The sequence below is a fragment of the Pteropus vampyrus genome, unplaced genomic scaffold (assembly GCF_000151845.1).
Source record: "Pteropus vampyrus isolate Shadow unplaced genomic scaffold, Pvam_2.0 Scaffold143, whole genome shotgun sequence".
Classification (NCBI taxonomy): Eukaryota; Metazoa; Chordata; class Mammalia; order Chiroptera; family Pteropodidae; genus Pteropus; species Pteropus vampyrus.
Genome location: NW_011888924.1, coordinates 3,064,990 through 3,073,418, shown reverse-complemented (window position 1 = coordinate 3,073,418; position 8,429 = coordinate 3,064,990).

Below are 8,429 nucleotides of genomic sequence, written 5' to 3'. Positions count from 1 at the left end.
GCCCTGTAGAGGGTCCCACCAGCTCTCTCCCATGGGACCTGTGGGATCTAACCCATGGGCTGGCAGGAAGATGCAGGGCGTGTGTTGGGGGATCTGCAGATGCTAAGAAGGGAGAGGAGGACACGTAGGAAAGGCCATGAGCACAAGAAGAACAGTCTCAATGGTGGGAACAGGGCTAGAGCTCCTAGGGACTGTTTTTGGTCCCTGTTTGAACTGGGTGGATAAAGGGGCACACACCAGAAGCTTCAGAGACCTGTGAGTACTATGTGGACTGTTTCCTGGGCCAGTCTCTCAGCCTCTGCTGGCCTCTGCCCAGCCCTTCTGAGCCTGTTCCCTGGAAGGGAGGTTGGGGGTCAGCTACACAAAAGCCCTGGGGAATGACCTGCATTATCAGGCAGGCACAAGGCCTGCACGAACAGACAGCTCAGAGCCACCCCTCCATCCCAGGGGCTCAGATAGATCCCCCCAGAGACACTCAGAGCTACGCCAGGGGGCAGTCCTCTCACAGAGGGCCCACGGGGCACTTCCTCAGGCCTGGTCACCAGGTGGGGAGGGCAGCCCAGGGAGCGGCCAGAGCCATTGGGCAGAGCTGGCCACGCCCTGGCCTGGCTGCCCAGCTGCTCCCTACCATCACCCAAGGAGTCGTGTTTCCACGGGGATGACTCTGCTCATTCCTGCTGACCCCGACCCCAGCTGCTTACTGGCCCTATCATGTGTGTGTGCACGTGTGTATCTGTATGTGCGCGTGCGTGCATGTGCATGAGCACACATTCTCACACACACACACACACACACACACACACACACACACACACACACACACACATACACACACACACAGCCAGCCTGGAACCATTCCTCACGTGGACCCCACAGTTGTACCCTGCCAGTTAGCACACACTTGCCTGCCGTCGTCCCCAACACCAGTCACGTATATATGCCCATACAGAAGATGCTGATCTGCCAGACGACCCCGGAGGGACCCCATGGCTGCTGAGCATCCTCCCAATTCGCAGGCCTTGCTTGGCAACGATCCTCTGGCTGACGCCGCCCACTCTCTCCTCCGCGGGAGCTCACCTCGGACCACAGACCACTGGAGGCAGACGGACTCTGGCCCCAGCACTCGAATCGACACTTACCGGAGTCACCAGAGGTCCCCAGCGGACAGACTCAGTGGTTTCTTCTCAGCTGGCTGCCCCCCCCGCAAACATCTCAAACCACCGCTGCCTTTCTTCTCAAAAGAAGAACGTGGCCTGCCCCTCTGGCCTCTCTCCTCTGCTCTGCGAGCTCCCCCATCCTGCTCCCGGAGACGCGGCTCCTCAGGGCCTGGTCTGCAGCCCCGGTTTCTCTTGCAGCACGTGCCTCGCCCCTGCGTCCTTCTCCTCTGCCACAGGAACAGCCATCGCCCACCTCCTTTCCGTGGTTTCTACGGCTTTGTCCCATCGGTTCCCACCTCCCCGGTGGCCCACCAAATCAAGGCTCCCTTTCACATGCAGCCACAGCCTGTGCAGCTCTTAGGTCAATGGTAATTCATGCTCTGCTTGTGTGGTTGTCTGTTGGTATCTGTCTCCAGATACCAACATGTCAGAGTACGCTTAAAGGAGAAAAGGGCTAAGGGGGGTGTTCCCCTAACTCATTCATTCATTCATTCATTCATTCATTCATGTCTGTTGGGGTCACCATTGAATCCAGTGCCTGGCATGTTGGCGCCAGACCCGCAGATGGCACAGCCAGCCTGACACCTTCTCCTGCTGGCCTCAAATAGACCCCCCCATCTTTCCCTTCAAAATTTACACATCACCTAAATTCCTCCCCTCCCACGCTCTCCACCAACCCTGAAGCCACTTCACATCTGGAAATGTTTTGTTGCATGAGGCGGAAAATGTCCTCTTTGGCTAGGCCACTTGAGGCACGGTTTCAGCTGGTGGCTACGGAAAGCATCCTGGTGGTGCACCTGGTCAGTTCCCAAGCCCTGCTGGTGCTTCGTTCCAGCACCCAGACAGCTCTCCACCCTCCAGGCTGCCTCATTACCCCTCACCTACTCTATTCGAAGACCTCCCACCTGCCTCCCTACCTCTCACCAGGCTCCCTTCCAACCTATCCTCCGCATTTCTAAAATCACAAATCTGAGCACATGGCCCCCCTTCGGTGGCTTCCCTCTGCTTCATGGCGTGTCCACACTCCTTCATGTGGCTCCCCAGGGCTCCCATAATCTGATCCCTACCCTGACACCCACTGCCTCCCACCCTCTGGCCATGCTACCTCCAGTTTTACAAATGGGCCAAGCTGTTTTCCACCCTCTCCGTGCCTTTGCTTATGGTCTGTTAGCCTCCTAGAGTACCCTTCAATACTGTCTCCCTGGAGAGCTTTAATTGGTCCTTCCAGGCTCAACTTATACAAAAACTACTGCCTCCAGGAAGCCCTCCTTTGTGCCAGCAATGTGCCTAATACTTAATAAAAGTTTATCGGATGAATGAATGAATGAATGAATGAGTTAGGGGAACACCCCCCTTAGCCCTTTTCTCCTTTAAGCGTACTCTGAACCTATATCATAACCAGAAACCGCATCTCCCCTTTACTGCCTCCTCCAGCACTCCCCTCCCCCTCCCTGCTCCCTCTTAGCTCAGCTCAAGGGCTGGCTGCGTAATCCCTGGACTTCTTCCCGCCTTCAGTCCTTTCTCCCTCTCCATCGACCCCTCTGACTTCACTTCCCTCCTCATCCACCCTCAGTTACAAGAGCATCATCATAATCTCACCCTCGAAAATACCCTCAACTCCGGCCTCCTCTCTCCTTCCAGCCACTTGCTTGGGGAAACCCCAGCTGGCCTGTCCCAGCTATGCTGTCCTGAGTCAGCCCGTGAGCAGCTGGACATTGCTGGAGCAAAGGCAGGACCTAGCTGGCTTCCTGTAAACGTCACGGTTAAACTCCAGTTTTGCCTCCAGCTCTGCCACGTAAGCCAGGATTTCTCTGGTGGCCTCAGTTTTCCACTTTTGAGAACAACTATTTCATGCCTTCTCTTCGTTCCTCAAATCTCCCACACTCTCCCCCGTGACGCCACCAGCTGGTGACTTGGCCTTCAGTCTTCATAGAGAAAACAGGAGCCATCACACACTGTCTAATCGACGGAACTATCGTCACTGTCCCCTCCCGCTTCTTCCTCCATCCTGCGGAAGAGGAATTGAATCACCAAAGGCCAGGCCTTCCGCCTGGGCTCAGGACCCCAGGCCTCTTGCCTTCCCAAGGACTTTATTCTCTAGCTGTCTTCTTCCTACCACCATCAACTTCTCCCCTCTTCGAAATTATGGCCGCGGCGACAGAAACTACCCTCCTGGCCTCACACCTCCCTTCATCTATCGCCCTATTTTTTTTTGGTTCCTCTTCACAATCCAACTTCTTGGAAAGTGTCTACGCCAGCTGTTTTCACTTCCTTACCTTTCGCTTGCTCTCCAGCCCATTCCAACCCGGCTTCCACTCCATCGACTCAACTTAAATGGCTTCTGTCAAGTCACTAGCACCCTCCCCGCTGCCAAGACCTCTGAACACATTTCCGTCTTCACCTCCCTCAGCCTCTCAGAAGCATTCAACCCAGCTGGCTGAGGCCCCCTTCAGGAAACGCCTTGTTCTCTCGGGCTCCGAGAGCACATACCCTCCGTATCCCTCCTGTCTCGCTAGCTGCTCCTTCTCGATCTCCTTTGCTTGTCCTTCTTTCCCTCCCCTGTCTCCAAAGTTTCTCTGGCCTCAGTCGGGGTCTAGATGGCATCATTTCTGTGGCTGTAAACAGTGTTACAAAAATATGATAAACTTCTCCTTTGAACTCGAGAACGGTATATTCGACTGGGTGCTGGACCACTCCGCGGGGGGAGCTGACAGGCTACCTAACCGATAGCGTCTGGAATGACAGACACACTCGTGTCCTTCCATTGTTCGTTCACAGTCTTCCTCCGCCCAGGAAATGGCAGCACCATCCATCAGCTTGCTCAAGGCAAAACCTGGGTTGTCTCTTTGAATTCTCTTTTTTCCCTTACCTTCTACATCCTGCTGCCGAAGGTTCTGTTAATACCATCTCCAAAATATCCTTAGCCTCATCTTTTCCCCTTGGTCCACATCACAATAATCTCTTGCAACAACCTGCTTCCTGCGGACCACTTTTGCCCTACAACCTCCAAACCAGTCTCATAAAGAAGCCCAATGGTTTTTTAACTCATTTCCCATTTAGAAAAAAAAAAAAAAAAAAAGTGCAGCTTGCTGCCAGCGTTAATTTAGTTTTACGTGAACACGCTCTTTGAGGCTGAAGCAAATCTGACTGGTTTTCAATGGGAAAATAAAATATAAAAACTGTTCTTGGAATTATTTCTAAACGGAACTTGTCTCTAATCATAATGTGACAGAAAAAATATACATAAATCGGATTCGTCAAATGAACTTTCGGCTAACATTTTCAGCGATCAAGAATTGCTATATTTTGTAAATGGAAATACCACTACTAAAAACAGAATGCTATTAATAGAATGATGTCATTTGTTTCCAAAGACGGTGGATATACTAGAGCAACGTGAAAATAATAATAAAAGCGAGATATTTCCTGGCAAACTTTGGGGGCAAGGTTTGGACTGTAATCCGTGAGTTATCTGCGGGTAAACGCTGCAGCCGCAAGCACCTCCAGTGAGTATTCTCAGGGCAAATGGGAAATGGGTTAAAAATAAGAAACTAATCATGTTTCTCCTGCTTAAATTTTTCCAGTAACTTCTCGTCATCCTCAGAATAAAAACTGAACACCTAAAAGGCCTTATCTACCTCTCTTCTTTGTCTCCTTATCTCTGCTTACTCTGCCCCAGTCCCCCTGTCCTCCTTCCAGTTCCTTGCCCACTGGGATTGAACCTGCCTTTGGAATTTGTTCTCCCTGAAGCCCTCGTCCCCTTCCTCTCCACATGACTGTCCCTTCTCACCCAGTCTACACTCAAATGTCTCTTCTCCAAGAGGGTTTCCCTTCCTCCACTCTCTATCACAGTCCCCTGTGTTTTCCTGGACATCGTTTATCATAATTGGTAATTCCTTGTTTATTTGACTGATTTATTTGTCTCCTCCACTAGATCGAAATGCCAAGAGGACAGTAACTATGTCTGTCTAAGTCAGCATGGTCAATCCCAGCATTGGGCACACAGTAGGCACTCAATATATGTTTGCTGAAAGAAGGAATAGATGAGGACTTGGATACAGACCTTTCTAGAGATAAAAGGGATTCTGATATATTTCATTTATCCATTCACCTATCTATCCATCCATTCATCCATCCATCCATCCATCCAACCATCCATCCATCCATCCATCCTTCCTGTTCATAAGCCAGAAGCTGAGCTAGCCCTGAGTAGGACACAAAGCTGTACCAGTTGGGCAGCCTGCCTTCTAAAAGCTGATCGCTGGGGAGAAGGTGGACATGGGCACGTGTAACTATAATATGAGGAGAAAGCGATGCCTGCCCTAAAGAAGGGAGGTGACTGCTATGGGAGTTCAGGTGGATGAGTGGTTGGTTCCTTCTAGGTCAGGGAAGAAAGGATGTGGCTTTTCAGTTGGGCCTCAAAGGTGAGTAGGTTATGAACACAGGGAAATGGAGTGGAGGACACTCCGAGGAGAGAAAACAGCCGGAGCAAGGACAGAGGGAGGATGCAGGGAACTATACTTGCGTCAGACTTTGTGGGGCACAGAATCTATTCAAGAATTTGGGGGAGGTCAGTTGGGCAACTGGGCCAGGGCCTTGACTGGCATGTCTGGGAGTCTGGACTTCATCCTGCAGCCTTGGAGAGCCTCTGACAGGGGTGGTGAGTCGGGGCGGGCCACCATGGATGCTCCAAAAGGCTTTCAATGCATCTAGGATAGATGGGACAAGCTATGTGTTGTTTTCAGTGGGTACCGGTGGAGGAATGAAAGAGCACCTGGGAAGGATGCACGATTACTTCCTGGTGGGGACAAGAGCCACAGTGCCCCATATCATGGGCTGCATGTCACACTAGCGGATCTCTTCATGGCTTCTCCAGCCACAACCTGGAGTAAAGGGGGCCAACATGACAGCTCGAACCCTCCTTCTAGCAGCCAGAGATCAGACTTTGGCCTCGGCCCTGTTCCTAAGATGTGGTAGCTAAGGGCCTGGGTGGGTGGATGGGTGAGTAGATGGGTGAGTGAATTCCCACTAAATTCAAGAATGGTAGAGTTGCAAGAACCCAAGAGATCAAAGAGCTCAACTCCCTTATTTTACAGATGGGGAAACTGAGTCCCAGAAAGGAACAGCAACTCTCCCCAGATCACACATCTATTCATTCAACAAACATTCCCTGAGCATCTGCTTTGTGCCGGGAGCCAGGGAGCAGTGGCAAAGCCCCTGTCCTCACTGAGCTTGCATTCCCGAGGGAAGAGGCAGATAATAAATAGGGAAGCAAATAAGATAATTTTAGAGAGTGATAAATGAGAGGCCGAGCCAAAACTAAAACCCGGCTCCCTGGATGCCAGAGCCAGAGCTCATTTAGTACATGAGAAGCCCCATCGGAACCTCTGTCAAAACGGAAGTTTGGGCGGAAGTGGTGAGTGAAGTCAGGGCATCTTGGGGGCCTGGAGATGGCGAGCAGGCAGGGATGGGTGGGAGAGGAAGGGTCGGGAGTCAGGGAGCCAGGTGGGGCCAGCTGTCCGCAGGCAGGGAGCCAAGGGTTAGGACGCTGGAGGGCGAGGTGGCTCTGCTCTGGAGCGAATCCAGCCTAGTCTTTGTGGGGCTGCCAGATCGAAACACCCAATTCCAGATATAGTCTGACCACGGAGAGAGGCCTTTTCTCCCCAACAAATACCCTTTGTATTTGTTCATCCCAAGATGGAATTTGCTTCTTCAGCAGCCCACTCAGAACGTTGAATTTGCCCGTCACTCCTGGAGCTTTGCCTCATGAGCTGTGGTCATATTAAATCTTCCCCATAGTATAAATCATGCAATTGATTTTTCTCTTTTAAGTTCAGGTGGACCTCAACAAAATTATACACTATGACTAAGTGGGTTTTATCCCAAGTATTCAAGGTAGGTTCAACATTAGAACCTCAGTTAAAGTAATTCGTCATATAAATAAGTTAAAGAAGAAAAACCACATGATCATGTCAATAGATGCAGAAAAAGCATTTGACAAAATTCAACACTCATTCATGATTAAAAAAAACAAAAACATAAAATCTCTCAGCAAACTAGGAATAGAGAAGCACTTCCTCAATCTGATAAAGAACATTTACCAAAAAACTACAGCTAACAGTTCTAAATGGTGAGAAACCAGAAACTTTGCACTAAGATCAAGAACAAGCCAAGGATGTCCCCTGTCACTGCTCCTGTAGAACACTGCACTGGAAGTTCTAGATAATGCAATAAGACAGGAAAAGGAAATAAAAGGCACACTGATTGAGAAGGAAGAAATAAAACTGTCTTGGTTTGCAGATGACATGATTTCTTAAGTACAAAATCTGAAAGAATCGACAAAAAAACTCCTGGAACGGATAATAGTTATAGCAAGGTTTCAGGATGCAAGGTTAAGATAAACCCAGGTGTAAACCTACCTCCGCTTAAGTCTCCCTTGTTCACTGCACCTCTTTACCTCCAGTCGTTTGTGATAGCCTGTTGGATCTTGATTTTCCCTCTCAGTTCAAGGCCATCTCTTATAGCTGGGTGTCTGTGATCTTGATTGTCTCAATGTATTGGCCAAACAAGTCTCAGGACAGGCACCATTACCCCCTCCCTCCTGCCACCATATACATCTAGAATATTCTTTCCTAGAACACCTATGCTTTCAAGGAGGGTCCTTCAAGCATCCTGAAACCCACTTAGCCGCACTGCAACAGCCTGATATCTCCTAAGAGACCTCGGCCATGCTCTCCCGGCCTAGGATGTAAAGCTGCAATGAGGAACTCCCCTGGAAGGTGGAGGACAGATGTGACCTGCCCTCACAGCCTCCCCGTTCCTTCTAGGGCACATCCCCAAGGACCAAGAGATGGTGGGTAGCATGCTGGCCTCGCTCAGGCCCCAGTCATCATGCCTCCTGCCAAGCAAGCATGCTCTTCACCTCCAGCAAAGCTGCTGGTCACCCACCAAAGTCTGGCTGTTTTGTTTCTCTGTGGATTGGGAGCAAAATTACCCAGAGCTGCATGCAGCCAGTGGAGATCCCTCCTCAGGCTTCTCCTGCAGTGAGGCCTCACACTCAGAACTTTCTGGGAGAGTGAAATAGGTCCAGACTTTTCCTGTCCTGGCCAAAGAGAGCATTGGGCATCCAGGTGGCCTACTTCCCAAATTCCTGAATTCCTGCTATGGCCCAACTTCAAGAATGCAAAATGGATGCCCAGGTCCCCCTAGTTGTAGATCCGAAGTCACAGCTTCTTCTCGGCTGTGGAAGGCTGGGGATGGGAATGGGAAGGG